Source organism: Macrotis lagotis, chromosome X (genome assembly GCF_037893015.1).
Source record: "Macrotis lagotis isolate mMagLag1 chromosome X, bilby.v1.9.chrom.fasta, whole genome shotgun sequence".
NCBI lineage: Eukaryota > Metazoa > Chordata > Mammalia > Peramelemorphia > Peramelidae > Macrotis > Macrotis lagotis.
In genome coordinates, this window is record NC_133666.1 from 641,737,844 (window position 1) to 641,762,141 (window position 24,298).

Here is a 24,298-nt window from a genome sequence, read left to right on the forward strand (position 1 = left end):
CATTTTGCTCTAAATAGACCACATCCTCAGTACTATGTTCATTTCTGGTATCACATTTTAAGAAGGACATTGGTAAGCTGGAAAGCTTCCAGGGAAGAACAAGATGATGAAAAGCCTGAATTCATGCCATAGAAGGACTGGTTTAAGAAAAAGCTACAGGGGGCAGCTAGGTGGCACAGTGAATAGAGCACCAGTCAGGAGGACTTGAATTCAAATGTGACCTCAGACACTTAAAAACTGCCTAGCTGTGTGAACCTTGGACAAATCATGTAACCACATGGTCTTAAATAAATAAAATTTTCTAAAAAAATAACAAAAAAGAAAAAGCTAAAGTGTGGCATGAAAGAAAGAAAAATCATGCAGAATGTTTCCATATTACAAACCTCAAAAGGCAACTAGAAGAGGAAACTTTACGAATGCTTTGTAGACATTAAGAGATCTTTGACTTCTAGAAGTCCAACAGGCAGATAACAAGTTCAAGTTCAAGAGAGACTTGAGGGGCGGTTAGGTGGCGCAGTGGATAAAGCACCGGCCCTGGAGCCAGGAGTACCTGGGTTCAAATCCAGTCTCAGACTCTTAATAATTACCTAGCTGTGTGGCCTTGGGCAAGCCACTTAACTCCATTTGCCTTGTAAAAACCTAAAAAAAAAGAGAGAGAGAGAGAGAGAGAGAGAGAGAGAGAGACACACACACACACACACACACACACACACACACACACACGAGTTTCCCCAGATGCCTTAGGCAATTCAGTGAGTGGGTTCCCCAGAGGTCAATCTTCCAGCTGGAACAGGATTAGCACTTGTCAGCAATGTACATGCAAAAGAAGACAGTCCAGGTTTGCCTACACAATCCCTGAGTTCCCTTCCGAACTATGAGATTCCAAGCATTTTCTTTATAAGCATTTTTCTCTCATCTCCATTTCCCACAGAGCCTTGAACAAAAGTAGGACTGCATTCATTGTCTGTTTTAGTTTTTTTTTTTGGGGGGGGGGAGTTACAGGCAATGGGGTTAAGTGACTTGTCCAAGGTCACAGAGTTAGGTAATCATTGTCTGTCAAATACACCTATTTTGTCCTCTTCTGCTCTTTCCAGCATTTAAACCTTGTCTCTGAAACAACTCTACCCACTCTCTCTACCCTTGCACTCACTGTCCCCTATGTCTGGAATGATCTCACTTCCTTCTTGATCTATTGAATTCCAACCAATTAAGAAATATTTGTCAAGTGCCTACCACGGGCCAGCACTAGAAAATGACAACAATGATATAGCTCCTATCCTCAAGTAGCTTACATGTTATTGAAAAGAATGTATGCATATCTAAGTATATTCAATTCTATTCTCATTTTGACAAGACCATTGCCAAAGTATGCAAAAGTTTTTTGGTTGTCCTTGCCTTCTACACCTCATTAATAGGTTCCCTTACTATAGTATGTAAGGTATTTGTCTCTTCTCAAATTTCTCAAGATTTCTCTCCCTACCCTCTCTCAGCTGAAAACTTTGTTTCATATTTCAATGGAAAAAAAAAGATCCTTTCCTCTCCTCCACATCTCCCATCATTTAGATGCATTCTGTCACTATTTACTTCATTCTTGTCTCAGATAAAAAGGTGGCCCTTCTTGTCAAGATGAATGCTTCTACATGCAAAAGTGATTCCATTCTATCTCATCTTCTCCAGCAGATTGCTTCCAACATCCCATTCTCACCAATCTTCAATTTCTCCCTTTCATTGGCTGCTTCCTCACTGACTACAAACACATCCATATCTCAGCTATTCTCAAAAAACAAAATCACTTGCTCTGTCCATACTCCCTAGTTAGCAATCTCATCTCCGTTCCCTTTCATGACTAAAGTCTTTGAGAAAGTCATCTACCGATAACCTCTATTTCCTTTCCTCTCACTGTCATGTTTCTACAATCTGATTTCCCACATCATTTGATTACAACAGCTCTCTCTCCAAAGATAATTATCATATCATGCCTACTAAACATAGTCATTCCCCAAGGTTCTTCTAACTCTACACTATTTTGCTTGGTGATCAGTTCCAGTGGGTTCAGTTGTCATCTCTATGCAGATATCAGATTTATCCAATCCTAACCTCTCTTCTGACTTTCATTATATCTCCAGCTGCCTACTGGACATTTAGAATTTAGATGCCCCATAAACATCTTCAACTTAAAATGTCCAATCCTTAATTCATTATCTTTGCCCCCTTCTGCACCTAAACTTCCCTAAACTTCCCTGTCAAGGGCACCATTTTTTCCATTCACCCAGACTTGCAATTCAAATCTCATTCTCATCCCCAACATCCAGTCTGTTAATCAATACTGTGGAGTCTATCCTCTCATCTCCTGCATACATCTCTCCTTTGATATTGTCACCTCTATGCTGTAAATCCCTATAATCTCATGCTGGAATCTGTCTCAAATCCTTTCCCAACCCAGACTACTCTCCATTCATCAAAGTGATCTTCATAAAGTGAAAGTTTGATCATGTCACATGGCTTCCCTCCCTTTATTCAATCTCCAGGTTAAATATAAAAATCCTCTTTCCAGCATATTTTCATTTTACTCCCCCAGAGAGGTGATCTAGTGACACTGGTCTCCTCACTAGTTTCAAGCTTCTTTGACCTTTCCTCAAACAAAAAGTACCATGTCCCAAGAGATCAATCTCTAGCCATATTCACTAGCTGTCCCCCAGGCCTGAAATCCTTTCCCTTCTTAACTCTGCCTCCTGGTTTTGCCAACTTCCTCAAAATTCCAACAAAATTCTATTTTCTGCAAAAAGTCTTTCCTGGTCTCCTGTGCTAGTGCCTTCCCTCTGAGTTTTATCACCAATTTATCCTGTATACTGTATATCTTTTTTTATTCTTAGTTGTTTGCATGTTGACTCCCCCTTATATTATAAACTCCTTGAGGACAGGCCTTTCTTTGCATTCCTATTACCTTGGTTGGCACTAGTAAATGCTTGACTTGACAAGATATTAAAGGCATTGTGGGCTAGTGCTGACCTTTGAGCTAGGAAGACCAGGTTCAAGTGCTTCCTGATACATACTGATTGTATGACCTAGAAAAGTCACTAAAGTTTTCAATACTTTAGGCAACTCTCTTAAGACTAAGTTACAGAGAAGAAGCCAATATGCTTGGTAGGGTTGTGTTCCTTCTACCATTTGGGAATTCCTTTTATCTGTGAAACCAAAGACTATAAAAGTCTGACACAAAATAAAAAAAGTAATGGTGGAAGAAGGTATGAGAGGGAGGAGACGAGGTACCTGATTCAGGACAACTTTTTCTTCAGTTACAGCCTCCAGTTTAAAATGGCAGCTTCACCATAGTCAAGTCACTTCACCTCTCTGTGCCCCCTTCCTAAGACTTAAGGGCAGACCAAAGTACATTTCTAAATAGGAGTTTTCTTCCTCTGAGTTAACAATACCAATGAAATCACAGGTCTCAATAATAATAAATTGGGATGGGAACAGGAACTTAACACAATTCATCCTTTCACTTCAAATCAAATTCTGCCTCTAGCAAGCTTTTCCTAGTGGGAGGGAGGGGGCAGGCAACAATCTCCTTCACACTCTAATTTGTTTTGCACCTTTCTGATGCATATATGCTAAACATATTTCAGTTATGCGTCTATGTCTAAAATGTTTTATTTGTAAAAGGGTGTCCAGTTAGAAGGGAGTCAAGTTGCAGAGGGCCTGGCAAGGCCTACTTGTACACATGTCATCTGGTAGGGAATGGGCATCCCTTGAAGCTGTTGGAACAGAAGAGCCATCTTTTTGTTTTTTTACTTCACTCAGGAAGTTGAAGCTTTGAGGATGAAGGTGGGACTATTAAGTCAATGGGTCAGGAAGGAAGGAAGGAGAGAGGGAAGGAAGGAAGGAAGGAAGGAAGGAAGAAAGGAAGAAAGGAAGAGAGGGAGCAAGGAAGGAAGGAAGGAGAGAGGGAAGGGGGAGGGAGGAAGGAAGGAAGGAAGGGAGGGAGGGGGGAAGGAAGGGAGGAAGAAAGGGAGGAAGGCAGAGGGAAGAGGGGAAGGAAGCAAGTAAGCAAGGCGTGTTTTATGAAAAATTAAATTACAGCGCCATTGCTACATTCGAGGAAAAAGGGAGAGGGAAAAGGACAATGGATGAAGGGACGGATGACTGACTGAATGAATGACCGAAGGAATGAATGACCGAGTGGCCGGCCGGCCGGCCGAAAGACGCCCTCGGAGGGGCAGGGGCCCCGCAGAAGCGCCGGGTGCCCGGGCCGGGCGGCCGGTTCGGGCAGATGCGGGCTACCCCACGCCGGCGCCAGGCCCCGCTCCCCGCGAAGTCCCGCCGGGCCGGGGGCGGAGGAGAAGCCGAGCGCCCCCTGCCGGCAGCTTCGGTTAACGGCCGCAGAGAGCGATTAACGGCCGCTCCGGGGCGGCCCGGGGCTCCCCCTCAGCGCCCCGCCCCTGGCCCGGGCCCCGCCTTTTCCTCCCACGTGACTCCCCTCCCGCGCCCCATGGAGGGGGCGGGGCCTCGCTGGGGCGCGGGAGCCGGGATGGGTCTCCCCCGCCCAGCTGAGGGCAAAGGCGGAGTTTCGGGGCTGGGCTCGGGGAATTGGAGGCACCCCCCACCTCCTCTGTCCCCGCCTCCGCCCCGTCGCACTCCGGTTCCCATTTGAACCTCGAGTCCCTCGCTCTGACCAATCCCGAGGCTGTTCTGGCGAAGTGAACGCGAGCCCGGCCAATGGGAGGCAGGCTCGGGGTTGCTTCCTGCTTCGCCTCCCCATCTCCTTCCCGGAGCCCGCCGAAGGGTCTGGGGGCCGGCGAGGGGTGGGCGGCGGCCGCCGTGACGCGTAGTGGGACCTCGGCCAATCGTGGGCGGGCGCGCCGCAGATTGACAAGGGCGGCGGCCAGTGTCGAGGCGCCGCCGGCACTTCCCGTCGAGGAGGTACAGTGTGTAATATGGCGAAGACCTACGATTACCTGTTCAAGCTACTGCTGATCGGGGACTCGGGGGTGGGGAAGACCTGTGTCCTGTTCCGATTCTCCGAGGACGCCTTCAACTCCACCTTCATCTCCACTATAGGTAGCGGGCCCGGGGCCGGGGGCCGAGAGGCGGGGCCCCGGCTGCGGGCCGGGACTGGGGCCCCGGGGGTGCCGAGGGAAGGAGGGGGGACGCGGAGACGGAGAAGCAACAGGGTGGGGAGAGGACGGGGGAACGCGGGGGGCAACGGAATCGGGAGGAACAGCCCCCCCATCCTCCAGGGTCGGCCTGAGGTGGTTGGGGCAGGATCGGGGGGCCGAGTAACTGGGAAGTGGACGCCCGGGGTGAAGGGCCGAGAGTGGGGCCCCGAGAAGAGGAGTGGCTCACCCCAAGGTCACCAGGAGCCCGGGACGGGGGGCCGCTGCTGGGCACCAGGGGCGGGAGCTTCCCAGTCTCGAGCTCCCATGGGCACATCTGTGCCCGGGCAGTGCCCTTCAGAAGGGGGCCACAGCCGGGCCCCTTCCCGGCTTCCCCTTGTGGCTCCCCCATTTCCAAAGAGAGATCCCTCCAAGTTGCAGCAGCATGCAGTGGCAGCGAGGCCCGAAGACCCGAGTTCTCATTGAATTCTGGCCCCGCCACTAACTCTGGGACGGGGAGCAAATCACTTCCCTCTCTGGGCCTCAGTTTTCCCATCTGTAAAATGAGAGGATTGAACTAGATACGTACTCAGGACTCTAATTATAGCTCCCATGGTGTCTACTCCTTTATGGTTTATGACATTTTGTTGAGAGCTAGCAGTAACCTTAGTTCCTGTTTCCAGCCCTCTCTTTAATATAAGGTTAAAGCAGTCCCAAAGCGAAGATGAAGTGATAGGACTTTCCTTTGTGTCATCAAAAGTAGATGACTATCAGATAAAAGCACCCTGCTGCACCTTAATCAGCTTCAGCCAGACTTCCCTATCTTCCTGCTCAGAAAGGCTAGCTGTTAACTTCAGAGAGGGACGTTGGGTTTAGAAAGCTCCTGCCTTGATGTTAAATGAGACTTGCTGGAGAAATATGAAAAATATTGAATAGTGGGTGCTTATTGAGGTGCTGTCAGGCTTTTAAAAGTAACTTGTTCAGAGTTGGTTCCGTTCAGAAATGTGATGAATGGAGAGGCAGAGTAGTGCTCTGACAAGATGGACTTTTTGAGTCAGATGATTTGGACTTTGTGATTTGGTTCTACTATTTACTTATGTGACCTTGAGGAATTCACTTTAATTCTCTGGGTTTCTTCATCTGTATTCAATAAACATCAAGCACCTGCTACTAGCCAGCACTGTGTGAAGGAGGCAGATACCAAAAGTGATGAAGGAGTTGAACCAGATGACCTTTGATGTCCCTTCCAGCTTCAAAGAGCATTGATGAGGAGACAAAATGGTCCTTACTCTCTTGGAGTTTCTGATACTTCCTGTTCTCAAAGGCCTGAGGCCTTACTGAAGAGAATCAAAATAGTTGGATTAGTGACTTTGTCCCATTTTGAGCATGGGTCTCTTTCTTACTTATTCATTCTGATTTCTTTAAAATCCTCTGAGAAGTGGAAGTTAAAACCTTTTCACTTCCCTGCAAATCAGAAAGTACCATGCATATGGTAGTAGCATAGCTAATGCTTACCCTAGACTTCAGTTCTACTTACTCCTTAAAGATTTCAATTTAGACGTTTTCTAACTCCTTACCTGTGCTACTGAGATCCATTCTGGGGTTTTCATTTAGGAAAACCAGTATTTTCAAGCAGCAGTGTGCCTTGAGATCATTTCATTCCAACCCTTCATTTCACTGATGGAAAACCAGCCCAGAGAATGACTTTTGGTTTAGGGTTACCCAGAGAGTAGTGGCAAAGCCCCACCTAGATCCCTCATACCAGTATTCCCAGCTTAATAAAATTTAATTTCTCTATTGCCTTTAATCTTTGTGTTGGCAGGAAGGTTTTGTGACTTTGTAATTTGGGGGGAGAGTGGAGGCAGAATCTGTGACTTGAGTTTTGGAGAACTCTTAAGAGTCTCCTTGAACCAATACGGATTGATTCTGCATTTTATAGTCTTAGAGAGTTGCCAGGGCCCCAGAGAAATTAAATGACTTGCCTGGAGGTGCTTAGCTGCTTAGTGACAGACCCAAGTCTTTCTGACTCCAAGGTCAGCTCTACCCACTCTACTATCTTGTTTCTTTACCTTATAATTAGGCCTGATTCTTAAGCTCCATAAATTACATTTCTTAATTAAGTTTATGATATTAACAAAACTCAAGAAAAGTACAAAGTGTTGCCTTAAGGGCAGTACAAATTCATCACCTCTGATCACATGCCTTTTAAATTCTTGTTAACAGAAGGTGAAGAGGAGTTTAATTAGAATCAGCATCCAGCTGTCAAGCCCTAGACTATATTGGAATACAGGATATTTGAGGGCAGGTTGCTTTTAACCATGGTCTTTTCTGTTGCTTTGAACTAATTGTCTGATATGATTTTTACTATTGTTTTGCCATAGAAACTTTCTTTTGATTACCCTTGGACTCTATCATTTAAGCTTGGCTCTTTGTCCTCTTGGAATCAATTCTCATCATTCAGGCTCCATTTCAGATACTCCCAGAGGGACTTTTGTGTAAATGTACAGTTGGGATAGTTGAATTAGGGGTGTGCAGCTGATTTCAATGAGGCAAAAAGTGGGTTTGGAGGTTGTAATGAAAACACACTGCAAAAACTATAGTGAACTTCTGAAATGTACTAATGTACTAGTAATGTCATTTTTTTTCTTTCAGGCATTGACTTCAAAATTAGAACCATAGAGCTAGATGGCAAAAGAATTAAACTACAGATATGGTAAGAATCTTTACACTGTTAGTACTTTTTCTTATTAGCTTGTCTTTACAGATGTGTTTTGCTATACCTTTAATTTCTACAGTGTTACTGTTTTGAAGAAGAATTCAGCATGACCCAACAGGACTACACCCCTTATGGAGCATCTCCTTTCCCCCATCCACTCCACCTCCCTTAAATATGTTGACCATGTCTAATTGTTTACACAACTCTAGCTAGTCACTTGAACAAGCATCTTTTCTTTAAAAGAGTTTTATGTTTCACACCTACCTCAAAGGAGTTGTTTTCTTTTTGTCATAGGCTTTGTGTTGAACTTTTGGAGCACTCCATTATGGTTTTCTTTAAGCTGAACTTTTGTAGTCATGTGACATTCCAAGAGTTAGCCAGAATAGACCCTTCTTTCCATGTGGGTTTGATCTGTTATCTCTGTCTATTTGCATTTAATTTGGGCAAAAGCCTTTATCTGCCTCTGACCAGGGTAGAGAATTAACATTAACTCTCATTGTCTTTCGTTCAAATCAGTATATAGTAAACTGGCTTTTCATATTGAATTTAGAAGGATGTCACTAATGCAAACATTACTTTGCATGTTTTCCTGAAATCCCAAAGCAAAACAGATATGTCTTGTGTAAAATACATGTTTTCATTTTCAAGACCTTGAGAGTGAATTCCCATGATGTAATAAAATGTACCAAATTGGCCAAGATTCTAAACCCTGGATCTAAGAATGTTGTAGTTGAATTCTTGGCATATTTAGGCATACCTATGATTGATACATTTTGTTTTGCTGCCAAGGAGTAGTACACAGATTTTAACATCTGAGCAGATGCTGCAAACATATCAAGATTTAGTTTTAGACTCCCCAGGTTGGTTTAACTCAAATTAATTAATTTTTTTTAAAATACCTGCACTGTGTTAGATATGCATGGTTGAGTTTTAATATAAATGATTCAGATTTGCATTATTCAGTAATATGCATATATCGTTCTCATCTCGCCAAGCCCAGTCCATTCCCAATCTTTCCCTTTCCTTTAATCTGTCCTTCACTCTTGTCTGATTACTTTTCTTAGGCAAAGACCTGTCTTCTCTGAATCCTTTGGTAGCTCCTCTCTTGCCAAAAAAAAAAGATCAAATTCTTTATCCTGATATTCAAGGCCTTACCTTTTTCAGCATCGTCTCATTCTGTTTGCCTTAAAAACTCTTTACCATAACCAAATTGGACCTTTTGTCACCCCTTTACACCCCTTTGCTTTCCTACTTTGTGCCTTTTTATTTTTTTAACTTTTTTTTATTTTTTTGCAAGGCAATGGGGTTAAGTGGCTTGCCTAAGGCCACACAGCTTGGTAATTATTAAGTGTCTGAGGCCAGATTTGAACTCAGGTACTCCTGACTTCAGGGCCAGTGCTCTATCCACTACACCACCTAGCCGCCCCTTTGTGCCTTTTTATATACACAGTTTGTTTCATCTTAAATTCACCATCTTCCCATCCTTCCTTTTGAAATCCATCCTATCCTTTAAGGCTCAATTCAGATTCATCCTGCATGAAAATATTTTCCTAGATAATATTGCTGTTCCTCTTAGACCTCAGATAGCCTTTATCAGCACCCTTTCATGTATTATTTTACATTATATTAGCTGTGTGCCATATTCATCTTTTTGCAAGGCAATGACCATTAGCTAAAATTTCTCTTGCTCCCAGTGCTAATGCAGCACTCTATGCATGATAGATCATTAATAAATACTTGTTGAATTCTTCCTCATGAATATGAGTGAATATAGTTGTACATTTTATTTAAAAATGCAAATCTTTTTGTTTTAGGGACACAGCTGGTCAGGAACGGTTTCGAACAATTACAACTGCATACTACAGAGGTGCAATGGTATGGATTTTTTTTTTTAAATTATTAACTTTGAGTGCACAGGCCTTAGAACTACAAAATATTTTTTTTAGAAGGAAAAAGTCTCTTTGACTGTGGTTTTCTCCATGTGTTCTCGAGTGTAGTAATGTTTGACAAAGGACCTTGAAGAAATTGAAAAGGCATATAGTCATTTAAAATCTGTAAAGAAACTTTTAGGTGAATGAGTAAAGAGCATTGGACATGGATTCAAAAGGCTAGAGTGGTAAAAGACAAAAAGGCTAAATTTGGAGTCAAAGGAACCTTGATGCAAATTTCAGCTTAGTCACTTTCTACAGGCAAGCCCTTTGACCTTACTGGGCCTTAGTTTCTTCATTTATAAAATAAGGGCATTGGCTCGATGGTCCCCTAAGGTCTCTCATCCAGCTCTAAGCCTCTGATTTTCTGAAATGCCTCTTGACTCTGTATGAACATAGGTAAGTCACTTCCTATCTCTGCACCTGTTTTAGCCTCTTTAAAATAGGGGGTGATAATATTTATACAGTCTACCTGATGGGGCTCTTAGGATTAAAATACTTTGTAAATTGCAAAACAGCTATTTAAAATTTAAGTCATTAACAAGTTAGGCAGAATTATATCCAGGAACTTAATAATTATTATCCCCATTTCATAGGTGAAAAAACCTCAAGCCAGCTGAAATCATAGGCTCATAACTTTGAGGCTGTGAGAGAGCTTTGAGTTTTTCTAGTCGCATTTGCCTATGGTTTTATGGTTAACAAGAAACAGACCAGGGACCAGAAGCTGGTGCTCCTGACTCCATTGTTCTCTTCACTACACTCTACTGTTCCTATCCATTATTGATTTATTCATAATAAAACAATTCAAAACAGTGATTTTTCCCAGCTGATGAGATCCCCTTTTGTTCGTTAATAAAAGTACAGTGTCAGATAATCCAAGCTGAACTCACTCATATCCTATTTATTCCAGTCGTTTGGCTTGTTTTCAAGCCCCTGTTGCTTCATTACAGCCAGTTTTTCTGGTCCTTTCTGCTGTAGCTTGAGCTGAGTTTAATGTGCAAATCTCCCACATGCACCATTCTTTTCTCACTGATTCCCATCTCCACCTACAGAAGGACTGTGAATGTTGTTAGTACTAGGTTGAGGTCATAGAATTCCATTGGGATGTGGGTCTAACTTTCCAGATTTCTTAGCTTTTTTTTTTAACAGAGTAATTTATTAATTTGTCATTTTATAGGGCATTATGCTGGTCTACGACATCACCAATGAGAAATCTTTTGATAATATCCGGAACTGGATTCGGAACATTGAAGAGGTAGTTAACTGTTGGTCCATTTAAATTATTTGAGAATTTTTAAATGTTTGTGAGTCAATGGATGATTCAATGTTATCTGATTTTACATAAACTAGGATCTCAGCCCTGGTGGTCATGAGGAAATAAGCTGTCAAGTAAGATTTGGGTTCAAATCTGTTATCAGCCAGAACTTTACCTCTTATAGGCTCATTCTTTTCATTCATACAATGAGGCTAATATTTGGAATAGAAATTTTAAAGAATTATAAAACTATAACCTGGCATTATCTAATAGAGGCAAGGCTGGGAAGAACAAGGCCACAGGATACCTTTTTTTCCCCCATAAAATTTTAATAGTTAAAAAAAAATAGAGCTAGAAATTGGGGGGGGGGGTTCTCTTGGTATCCCAGAAAAATAAGCCCCTTGGACAAAAATGAGCTTGGAACAGCCTATCTCCTATCATTGATGACTAACTGGGAGGTGTTTTAGGACTAAAGTTCAGCAAGAGGACTTCAGTCAGTCATAAAGTCATAGGAAAGTATTGTCACATCTCTGTTGATTAGAGCCTTAAAATTGAAAATTCTTACTGCTTCCCCCTGCCCCACCCTTCCCAATTTCTTCAAACTCATGACAAGTAAAGTTTGCTGAAATGCATTATAACTAAACAAGGAATAGTATGTCTACTGCCTTATAGTTGAAATACAAAAGTCTATTCATTCAAGGTAGATGAGCCATAACGTTATGTCTGTTTCAGTCAGACCATAAACTAGACAGGTAAATGAGTGAAACTAAAGGAAATAGGTTTTGATGTAAGGCTGTGAGAAGCTGATTAGAAGAGCTGGCTTTTTCACATTTACAGAGAAGGCTGTTTTCCAAGGAATTGGGGTATCCTGATTAGAATTGTAGCTTTTATTCCATATTTAATATTTAACCATACTCCTAATGTCAGTACTTCCTTCAAGCCAAAGACAATTCCTTCACACCTTAGGAGACAGCTTCATGTGTTGTTGTGAGCCAACAAGTCATCACCTGTTTTTTTAGTGATGTACTTTAGTTTGATTCTTAGACAACAGATACATATAGATACATAGTTTGTCATTAGTCCTCATAGGCAAAGACTTTCTAGCTCAGAACATATGATTGTACTGCTGTCTTTTATTTCCAGCTTCCTCTGATTCTTCAGTTAGTCTTTCATAGTTTTTCTGTTTTTTTTAACTTGTTTTTTCTTTCTTAAGAGAAGCAGACTGGGCAAATAGAAAGAACATATGATTTTGAGTCAGGAAATCTGAGTTAAAAATCCCAACTCTTCTTTTCTATTAACTAACTGTCACCTTGGGCAAGACATTTAACCTTTCTTGACTTACGTTTTCCTCATCTGTAAAATGGGGATAATATTTAATATAGTTTATCAGATGGGTCTGAAAATCAAATAACATATCTAAAGTGACTTGTAATCATAAATCTACAGCATTATAATTTCTTTTTTAAAATAATTTGTATTCTAGGTTGTATTCTCCCCTAATGATTTTTGTTATTACTGAGTAGAATTTATTTTCATCACATCTTCTTGCTCTGTCACTAAAATACAGTATTAGAATTGAGTTTTGTGTTTTTTATCCCTGCAACTTTGCTGAACTGCTTTTGACTCTTAGACATTTTTTATTTTTCCCCATTTTTCTAGATGTACATTGATGTCAGCTGCCAAAAATAATTTTTAAAATTTAACTCAATTTGTGTCCATTATTTATCTCTTATAGCTGTCCACACTATATTAACTACAGATGGTAATTGGGGCCTGACTTGTTGCTGATTTTTAGGGAGAATTCACTTAGAACTTTTCTATTTAGTATTGGTTCTTGTAGCATGCCAGGGCCATAAGGGGACTTAAACAAGAACACAAAATGTTAAAAATGATTAAGATATCATCTAGCTCAGTTTCTTCATTTTATAAGACCAAAGACTTAGAAAGCTAATACCTATTTGAAAAAAAAGTTCTCATCATAATTAGACATTGAATTTTCTTGACTACTTTCTCAATTACTGTTACCTATATATAATATAATATTCTATATTAACAGTAACAGTATGAATTATACTATTTTTTTGAATAATATGATAACTTATTAGTACTAGCTTTACATTCATCAAAAAGCAAAAATTGAATGCCAGCGGCAACATGGCCAGCTGTAGAAGATCAAAATAAGGACAAAGGAGTTTAGATCATTAACCTAAAACAGTTTTCCACTTGGGAGAAAGTTTGACCAGAAGGAATGCTATCCTGAAGTAAATGTATGTTTTGTTTGCTCACATCATACATTAGGTTTTTGCATGTGTGCTCATTAAGTATGTTTGAACTGCCATTTTCCATTGTTCTCCTTGTCAGATTTGGGGATCAAAATAAGATTTAGCTCCTAGCATCATTTTTTGTAACTTTTTTGATTATCTTTAAAGCATTAATCTAGAATTGAGAGTATTTCTTCTTTGCGGGAGTTGGGGGAAGATGCAAAGAGGAAACTTGTGCAAATCAAGATGACTCAGTTCCAACCTGGAAATTAGGAGACCTGAGTTCTAGTTATGGATCTGTCATACTAGCTACATGATCTTGACCAAGTTATTCCCTTTATTAGAGCTTCAGTTTCCTTATCTGTGAAATGGGGAGAATTGGATTAGATCATTTCATCCTCTAAATTATTTTCTTTTTTTAGTTTTTGCAAGGAAGTGAGGTTAAGTGACTTGCCCAAGGTCACACAGCTAGGTAATTATTATGTGTCTGAGAATAGATTTGAACTCAGGACCTCCTGACTCCAGGGCCGGTGCTCTCTCCACTACGCTACCTAGCTGCCCCTCTAAATTATTTTCTATTTATCAGTGTCAGTGGGATTGGGAGGAGGGAGGGGCAGTAAGAAGGAAGTACCTAGTCATCTATTTTTATTACCAGTTATATTGCCTAAAACTGAGAATAAAAATTCTGCTTTCCTATTTTCATAATATTTTTGTATTTGCTATGATCTACTGGTTTTGTTCATTTGCATTTTTTTCATCAATTTGATTCATCTTTTGTTTTCTCAAAGAATCAATTTTTTATTTAAAGTTGTTTTGTGATTTTGCTGACTTTATTTTTTAATGTCCATTTGTTTATTTTCTAGAAACATAAAAGGTTAAAGCTGAAGAAAAAACTTTAATTTCCTTTCAGATTTTAGTTTAGTAAGAAAAACAAATATCCTTGACAAATAAATAATAATAAAAAGATTGTGTAGCAATAAACTTCTGTTAAGTTTAATTTTTTTTTAATGTGCATATTGTTTAGATAGGGTTCCCCCCTTGTTCTGATTCTGCCAGCTTTGCTCTGCATTGTATATGCCTCCCCATGGTACTTTGGATTCTTTATTGTTGTCATTTCTTCTAGCATAATGTTTCTGTTGCATTTGATTCCACAATTTTGCAGGATATCTTCCTGTAAATAAAACTTCCTTAAGATTTGATCGTCAGAGTAATTACTAGATCCAAGAGTATCAATAACCAAAAGAATTTTGTGGAAAGCTCCATATCTTTGTTTAAAAAAAAAACCCCACACAATCTGTGGCAATTCTAAATGTAGAATCATGTGCCTGTAGTGACAATGGCCAATGCTATATATTACTTTCAGGTTTGCAAAGTGCTTTATGTATTTCGTGTATTCTCAGCACAGCTCAGTGCTAGTATATAGATAGCTCTATTTTACAGATAAAGAAACTGAGGTGCTGAGAATTTAAGCAATTGCTCAGGATCATTACACAACTAATAATTGTTTCAAGTGAGATTTGATCCAAGGCCTTCATCCCAGTCCAACTCTCCAACTATTCCATCACACTTCTTCCTATAAAATCCCACTAGCATTGAATTTAATTTTTTTAATCAATTTTTAACAACTTAGTAAGGACAAAATGATATTTTATAATTGTTTAAATTTCTCTTCTTGGGTTATTAGAATATTTGAACAAATTTTCAGATGATTATTCATAATTGAGGAGAGGTAGGATAATTCCTTGAAGAACTAGTTTATTCTGCCTTTTGACCTGTTGAGGAAATACTCTTACAAATTGGAATGCAAGATTTTTATCAGACATACTTATGATAAAGTCTGTTCTGCCTCTCAATTGTGCTTCTTTTCTTCATATTCTGGACACCTTTCTCTTTGTTCTATAAAAATATAGTAGCTGTTAATAAATGTTTGAATATAAATATGATCAAGTCCATCTAATTAGTTTCCTGTAATTTTTTCTGTTTGTTAGATGACTTAAGAATTTTCCTCCTCTTTACAATAGACACATTCTGTTCTCTTATTTTATTTGTTTTTTAAATGAAGAATCTTTCTCCAATATTTTTGCCCTTGGATTTTACAGATGTTATAATATTCTATATGCTTTTGGTTCTCATTCCAAATTTTTTTCTTTTCATCTAATAGCATATATTTTTAAAAATAATTACCACTTTGTACTACAATGTAATATCTAGATTGCAAGTCCCCTATCCCTATTTTTCCTCCAAGCCATCCCACTAATATTATTGTCCATTTAATTCTTCTATGCACATTTTGTAATCACTCTCTAATTCTAGAAAGTAACCCAACAGTGAGAAACACCATGGCATAATGGATAGAAAGCTGACTTTTTAAGAGTCAGGAAATCCTAGATTCATACCCCACCTCAGAGACAATCTGGCTGTGTGACTCTGCGTAAGACTTAACTTCCCAGTGTCCTATGTGACTCTAGGATCTATGTTGTAGAACAGGTTCTAATAAAATCATAAATCTGATCCCTCAAAATTCTATTGGTATATTTATTTGTATTTCATTACTTGAAAAATTTTTGATTTTGTTCATAAGAGCATTCCACTAACTAATCACAGTCTCCACATTGCACTCAGTAGATGGTCTTAGAGAGGTGTTATGGCCAAAAAATGTATCACCCTGCAGGCAAACCGATAATGAGCTTCTTTGTCAGTCAACAAGCATTTTTTGAAGCAATTACTACTTGCCCAGGCACTATGTTTAGCACTGGAGATACAAAGGCAAAAACACTGTGCCCCTATTCATAGCAGTTCTAGATTGGTAGAGCTGCCTGGATCTGTACCAGTTAAAGAGGACTCTGAAGTAGGTAGTACAAGTGTGATGTCCATTTTTTGAATTGGAAAACTAAGGTTCATAGAGGAGTTAAGTGGAAAAACAAGTGTCAGAGTTGAGAATTGAACCCAAATGTTCTTATTCCATATTCAATGCTTTTTCTACTGCACCTTGCTGTTTTTTAAAGTCAGTGGTAGTCCAACCCCTTCATTTTACCCTATGAGAAAATTAAACCCTAGAGAAGAGCAGATTGGGGTTCCTAGTTTTGTTTTATTTTTTAGTTTGACTTGTAAAGTGGTTTTCCCTTTTTTCTTTCTTAGAGCAAAAAATTTTCCTTTTAATTCTGCTTTGACAACATTCTATAAACCTATTTACATTTGTTGTTTTCCAAATATTTTGTTGTTAATTAGCTTGGATCTTTGATCTTTTTAATCTTTTTGGAATCATTGGGATTATGTCACTTGCCCAGGTCTAGTAAGTATCTGAGATCAAATTTGAATTAAGGTCCTCCAAACTCCAGGGCCAGCATTTCTCCACTTTACCATCTAGCTGCTGCCCCTTTCTGGGTATCTTTTTTTTTTTTTTGACCAGGAATTAAAGACTTTTTAAAATTTCTATGTAGCTGGGTACCTTTGAATTGTGTGTTTTGTTGTTTCTATTTTTAATGTAGGATAGCCTGCAAATATAATATTTAGAATTTCTGCCCTTTTTTTTTCACTTACAAAGCATGTTTTTATACCCTAGAATCTTAGAATTTAAAGCTGACTGAGGCCTTAGAAAGCATGTAGTTCAACTCCTTAAGGTGCAGGAAAATGAAGTAACTACTCAAGGTCACACTGCAAGTTACACAGTCTGAACCCAGATCTTCTCAACTTCCAATACCAATATTCCTTCCAGTTCCTCACCTAGCTGCCTCTTCATCATGTTAACTCCACCTTATTTATTGTGTTATTCAGCTCTTTAATCATTTGTTAATTCTTTGTCTACTTGGTAATTTATTTTCTAATATTACAATCTCCAGTTACAATTATATTCCTCTCTAATTCTTTGTCAAGTACAACCTTTCAATACTGTTGAGTTGGGTTTTTTTTTTTGTTGCACTGTCATCTGGGCCACAGAGATTCAATATTACTAGGTTTTCAGTGTATAATGTTACATAGTGTCTTTGAATATGTTTTTGCTTTGTAGTTAACTTTCTCTGTTAGTCACCCCTGCCTTTACTGTAATTCTAAGGGCCCTTAAAGACTGAATGTAAACCTCTCATTTTCAGATAAGAAAACAGAAACCCTGAGAAGGATAGTGATTTGACCATAGTCACCTAGCAGATGAGTGGCAGAGCCAGAAATAAAACTCAGTTCTTGAATCTTAGTCCCAGTACTCATAAGTACTCATTGAAGTTAAAGACAAAATCCAGCTAACCTCCTGATCATTATTTTAATTGGGGAATTCAGTCTATTTACCCAGGTTAGATTTCTACTCAGTATCTCTTTATTATTCTGAGCTTTTTCTCCTCGTTACAGTTTCTATAGTATGTTTCCTGTAAATCAAATCAAAACAATCTTTGCTCATTTTTCTAATGTTTTTGACTTCAGTGATTTTACACACATATTATTTCTGATCATTGCTTTTTTTTTTTTTTTTGGCTAACTTGAAAAACCTTGAGGTTTATAAAGGGAAAATCTAGCATTTAGCTTTGAGCTAAACTTCATCAACCCCTGCATCTTTGTTACATTTCTACTCTGACATTTTCATACTGTTGTGTAATTTTTTTCTTACATTTAGCTTCCTTATCTTTATCCTTACTTGTCTCATCTTTTTTCAGGTTTCCATAATTTCTTTTATTGAATTTTTGCAGATGTGAGACTTTAACAAAACATTTCCTTCATTTCCTCAAAGTCCTAAAATAGTTTCTAAAGTCAGCTTGCAATTCTCTGATTCTAAAAATGAACTTGAAATAGGGTCATCTGTTTGTGGCTTCTGGCTTGGCACTATACTGGTGGAATAACTCATTTCTCTTTTGTTCTTTCTGGATTCCTCTCTCTCCCCTCTCTTGGCCCCTGTCCTTTCTTCTTGAAGATCTTTAGGGCATGTCCCAAGTCATTTCTTATCCTCAAATCTCTAAATGTTCTCTTCTTTCTTCTTGGCAGCTTGGAAAATGCTATCTTTGTCTCTTAAAATTTGCAATCTTGCCAGGTAAGTGTCTGGAGGACTGTCTTTGAGGATGGTTCTTGGAGGAGACTCTGTAACCCTCTTCATATCCAGGCTAAAGCCATCCATAAGTTTCAGAAAATAATCTTTAATCATTTCCCACAGTGTAGTTTCTATAGTGCAGGCTTTTTCCATCTTTTTCTTTCCTTTTAAAAACTAAATTTCACTACCATCTATAAATATGCAAACAAAAAATATACCTAAGACCATAAACTTCCAATATTTGTAGTTTGTTATTTAAGTAAATACCAAAATCATATGTGTTTCTTTGGCCCCCTCTGAACTTTTCTGTTTATTTTTTCCAGATTTTACTACTGCTTTTATTTATATAATTATAACCAGTATATATAAATATATAGATACATAGATATATAGATATATATAGATATATCTTTTTTAATTTTTCAAGGCAATGGGTTTAAGTGGCTTGCCCAAGGCCACATGGCTAGATAATTATTAAGTGTCTGAGGTCAGATTTGAACTCGGGTACTCCTGACTCCAAGGCCAGTGCTCTATCCACTGCACCACCTAGCTTCCCCAAGTGGATATATTCTTTTGGTCTTGCTTTCTTCACAATTAATATTACATTTGTGTCCTATCTCTCTTAGTCTCTTAACCAAATCCTTTTGATGTTCTTTGATCTATTTTCTAGGTTCTTGAGTTTCTGTCATCTGTTTATATGTTCTGGCTGTAACCCAGTTTTGCAGCCACCTAGTGTAGTTTTCAGCATCATTCATTGCTGAGGCTCTGCTGCCTCAATTCCACTTCTCACAGTCTTCATTTCCTGTTTAACGACTTCTGGAAACTATGCCACCTCAGATCCTTTTTTAATTACTTTCTAACTTCTCCATCCTTCTTTCACCTTATACTCCCCTTTATAATTCTCCAATCCAGCTAATTACTTACTCTTCCCAGTCTTTTCCTTCAAGGTGCAGCTCGACTTCTGCTTCTTCCCTGAAACTTTCTTTGAGTTCTGCCACCTCAAGGAAAATAATCTCCCCCAAATTTTCTTAGAATACTTTTTTGGATTTCTCCATTGCTCATCTAAAATTCTTTGTATTGCTATTTGTGTGCATGTTACTGTAAACTCTTGAGAACAGAAGCTATTGTTTCTCATCTTGCATCCCTCGCACTCTGCCTGACACACAAATGCTTAAGAAATGCTTGTTGAGTAGAATTAAATGTACGGTGTGGCATTGGACAAATAATTTAATTTCCCTGAGCCTCAGGTCATCATCTGTAAAACGAGGCTGTACTAAGATAATTTCTGAGAGCCTTGCCATTGCTAAATCTATGATTCTGGAATTCCTTTGGAAGTTGCTAACACAATTCTCCCTCCTTTTGTCACCAAGCTTAAACCTGGCATCAAAACCCTTGAATTCAAATCCAAGCTTTGCCATTTAATGATAGTTTGAATTTGGACAAGTAACTTCTTAATGCACCTCAGTTTCCTAATTTGGATAATAATTTTTACCTTAATCTCACCAGGTTCCCAGAATAAAATTGAATAATGTTTGTGAAAGCATTTTTTGTAAGTTGAAAGTTGCTTTACAGAGTCAGTATTTTGGTGGTAGAGTATCTACTTCCTGCACCCCTCTCTTCCTCTTTGTTGGTGCCATACTTGGAGGCCACTATTGTGGTTGCAGCAAACAGAAGTGCTGGGTCTCCATTTACTGCCTTCCTAAAAGTGTCTTGATTTCAATCATATATATGCCTTCCCTATTACCCCTCAAAACAATGAGAATATGCTCAACCTAAACTAAACCAAATCTCATTGGTGAGCTACATTTAGGATCTTAACATTACAGTGCCTCAAGATCTTTTTCCTAAGCATCACTGTACTGATAAGAAAAGTTGACTGAAATTTCCAATTGATAGAATGTTTAAACAGTCTTTCATTCATATGGGTCTGGTGCCTTCATATTACCCAGTAGCTTTCTCGTTTTTTCATCTTTTTTATTCAAATCAAGAGTAAAATTTATTTTAATTGAATTCTGTCTGTTACCTCATACATACTATTTATTAGACTTAGTGATAAACATCTGACCACATGTTCATGATTAGAGTCTACAGATAAATAGAATCAAGAGTACATGTTCCTTCCCAATCAGTTACGCTTTTGGAGCTCTGAAAAGTTAGAATTTTTTTGTTGAAGGAGTGATTTTAATATATTATTCCCCCAGTTATATGTAAAAATAATTTTTAACCTTCATTTTGACAATTTTGGGTTCCAAATTCTCTCCTACCCTCCTTCTCTTCCCCCCCCCCCCCCGTTGAGGAGTAGTTTGCTAAAGGCGACACATGTATAGTCATACAAAACATATTTCCATATTAGTCAGAAAAGTAAAGAGAGGGGCGGCTAGCTGGCGTAGTAGATAAAGCACCAGCCTTGGAGTCAGGAGAACCTGGGTTCAAATCCAGTCTCAGACACTTAATAATGACCTAGCTGTGTGGCCTTGGGCAAGCCACTTAGCCCCCACTGCCTTGCAAAAAAATAACTAAAAAAAAAAATTGTATCTGTCTCCAGAGAAAGAACTGATGAAATCTAAGTGCAGGTCAACGCATACAGTTATTCTACTCTCTTTACTTTTTTTTTTTTTTTTTTAGGTTTTTTTCCCAAGGCAGTGGCTTGCCCAAGGCCACACAGCTAGGTCATTATTAAGTGTCTGAGGCTGGATTTGAACTCAGGTACTCCTGACTCCAGGGCTGGTGCTCTAGCTACTGCACCACCTAGATGCCCCCCATAGATAGCATTTTTCATCACAGGTCCTTCAGATTTATTTTGGATCTTTGTTTTGCTGGGCATAGCTAAGTCATTAATATTTATTTATAATATTGCTGTTACTGTATGCAATATTCTAATGGTTTTGTTCATTTCACTTTGTAGCAGTTTTGTTTGAGTCTGTCCAGGCTTTTCTGAAATGTGTCTGCTCATCATTTCTTATAGCACAATAGTATTCCGTTTCATTACACTTATATACCACAACTTATTCAGCATCCCCACAATTTCCAATTCTTTGCCACTAGAAAAGAGCTGCTATAAATATTTTTGTAGATATATGTCCTTTACCTTTTTTTTTTGTTTTTTAAATCTCTTTGAGATATAGTCATAGTGGTGGTCTTTCTGGGTCAAAGGATATGCACAGTTTTATGACCCTTTCGGTATTGCTCTCCAGAATGGTTGGATCTACTCCCAAAGCATTAGTGCTTCATTTCCCCATATTTCCTCCAGCATTTTTCATTTTCCTTTTAGTGAATCTGATAGATATGAGGTAGTACCCTAGAGTTGTTTTAATTGACATTTCTCAAATCAATAATGATTCAAGTGATGTCTTCATCTGAAAACTGTTCATATTGTTTAATCATTTATCAACTGGGTAATAACTCATAATTATAAATTTAACTCAATATTTTATATATTTAAGAGATGAGGGGCAACTAGGTGGTGCAGTAGATAAAGCACCAGCCCTGGAATCAGGAGGACCCGAGTTCAAATCCTGCATTAGACATTTAATAATATCCTAGCTGTGTGACCTTAGGCAAGTCACTTAACCCCACTGCCCTGCAGAAAACCCCCAAAAAAGATTCCACAAGAGATGAAATCTTTAACAGATAAACTTGTAAACTTTTTTCTCCAGTTTCCTGCTTTTCTTCTATTCTTGACTGAATTGTTTTGTTTGTGCAAAATCTCTTTAATATAATATAATCAAAATTTTTCTATCTTTTCTATCCCATTATGCTCTCTATCTCCTGTTTGGTGATAGATTATTCCCTTTATCCATAGATCTGACAGGTAAACTACATCACATTCTCCTGATTTGCTTATGATATCTCCCTTTATGAAGAGTTAGAGTTAATCCTGAAAAAAGTTTTCTGAAGACTAAATTTATGTTCACCCGAACTTGTTGGCTCTGTTCTCCTTTAGCATGCCTCTGCAGATGTGGAAAAGATGATCCTTGGAAACAAATGTGATGTGAATGAAAGAAGACAAGTTTCCAAAGAACGAGGGGAAAAGGTAGGAATGATGTTTTGTTATGTCACGTTTAAAACAATGACACATTTGTAGAACTGTGTTGACTTTTATAAATATGTTTAAAAGGATGTTTTTTTCTTTTCCACTTTCTAAAAAATGGTCTTGATCCATTGACTTCAGTTACAAACTTGCAAGATAGTTGCTTTATCCAAGTGGGTGGTTTTCATGCATGCAGATATATGTGTTCAGGAGCACATCTTTAGAGTGGTCATGTGGGAGAAGCACCAGATTTTAATTCAAACCCTGCCTCTCCTAATTACTAGCTGTGCCAAGATAAGAAGTATTCCTCACTTCTCTGAGCCTTGGTTTCCCCCTTTGGAAAAGAAGAGGGAGTCAAGGAAGAAAATAATAATAATAATAATAACTACTTATTTGGCACTTTACATGTGACTCATCCCTGTCCTACCTACCTCCCAAAAGCTTCAAATGAGAAAGTGAAAGTGATAAAACAACTATGCACTACCAGCCCTATGGTATTCATTGTTATTAACTGTAAAGAAAAGCAAAATTGCAAACCTTTTCCTTGCTTTAAAAGCCAAAATAATTTCCTTTTTCCACATTTTTTATAATATTTTCAAATGATTTCCAAAAATTCCCAATTTACTTTTTGTTGATCTTTACAAATATCACCATTTGGATCCTTTAGAAGATTTTAGTGTTTAAGCTCCATTATGAACAGTTTGTCTAGCTGTGTCAACCTGAATCCATAGAAAGTTATCTATCTGCATTACATACTATATGATTCTTTCCATTTCCTACCACAAATATTCCATGAACCTACCAGATGTGTTTGAGGCCATCTCCTGTCCCATGTGTATTATGTACTGAAAAACAGTTTAAACTTGTTTTTCATAAGTAATCAAGACTTAGCCAAGCTGGCCAGAGCAACCCCAGAAGACCAGTTAGATCTATTGTTCAATCAATAATCAGTGAGGTATTTATTTATTAAATGCCCACTATTTGCCAAACAATGTTCTAAGGATACAAATATTATAAATAAAACAGTGTCAAGTATCAGGAAAACCTTTTAGCAGAAAGTAGTGTTTCAACTGCATAGTGAAGGAACAGAAAGATTCAAAAGGGAAGGAGGGAATGCTTTCTAGTCATGGGGAACAACTAAAATTCAAAGGCACATCAGAGATATACATTATCAAGGGAGAATCAAAGATGATTAGGTTATCTAATGCAAAGAAGGTTGGGGAAGTAGGGGACAGTGAGGTGAGGCAAAACTCAGATGGATTTGAAAAGCTAAATAGTGGAGTTTTCAATTGATTCTGGAAAGCCACCGGAATTCATTGACTAGGAAAGTATTCAGGACTAGGCCTTGTTTCTAGGTAGGGCATGATTCAGGCCAGCCTCAAGGTAGTCTTGTTTAATATTGGAATGAAATGAGACATTTCTTCAGTTCTTAAAAGGAAATTTACTTAACTTTAGCAGTGAAAACCATTCAAGAAGAATATGTCAATCACTGAAGTGATTGAACTGAGCAAAATTCCCCTGCCTCTTAGTTGTCCATGATTGTTTATCAGCCAAGCATCAGACAGCATCTGAAACTGCTTCATGGCTGGTTTGTATTTAAGTGACCAAGAAATTATAGCAGTAGCCTTTAGTCCCCTGAGTCAATCAAATCTTATAAGTGGTTTCAATTCTTTTAAAGGAAATATTAGTCTAACTTTCATGGGGATTATGAGTTAAGGTTGGAAAGAAATGGTTGAGATAATGCTCTCATGATAGCAGGTAGAGTGTCATGTCACAACTGCTCAAGGAAAAATACTTTAGTGGCATTTTGGAGAATAGACTAGATTAGCTTATAAGAAATGCTTCGGAATTAGAAAAAGCAAGGTCTAACACCTGATTGGATGTGTATGGTGAGAGTGAGGAATCCAGGATAATGCCAGAGTTATCAACCTGGGAGATGGAAAAATAATGATGCCTTCAGCAGAAATAGAGAAAGTAAGGGGCAGCTAGGTGGTGCATTAGATAGAT

At 38.6% G+C, this 24,298-nt stretch overlaps 1 pseudogene; it reads left to right on the forward strand.

Moving 5' to 3' along the window:
* The first annotated feature begins 4,554 nt into the window (after positions 1-4,554).
* The window catches only part of LOC141500852 (ras-related protein Rab-8A-like), a 31,610-nt pseudogene continuing 11,866 nt past the window's right edge, over positions 4,555-24,298 (forward strand).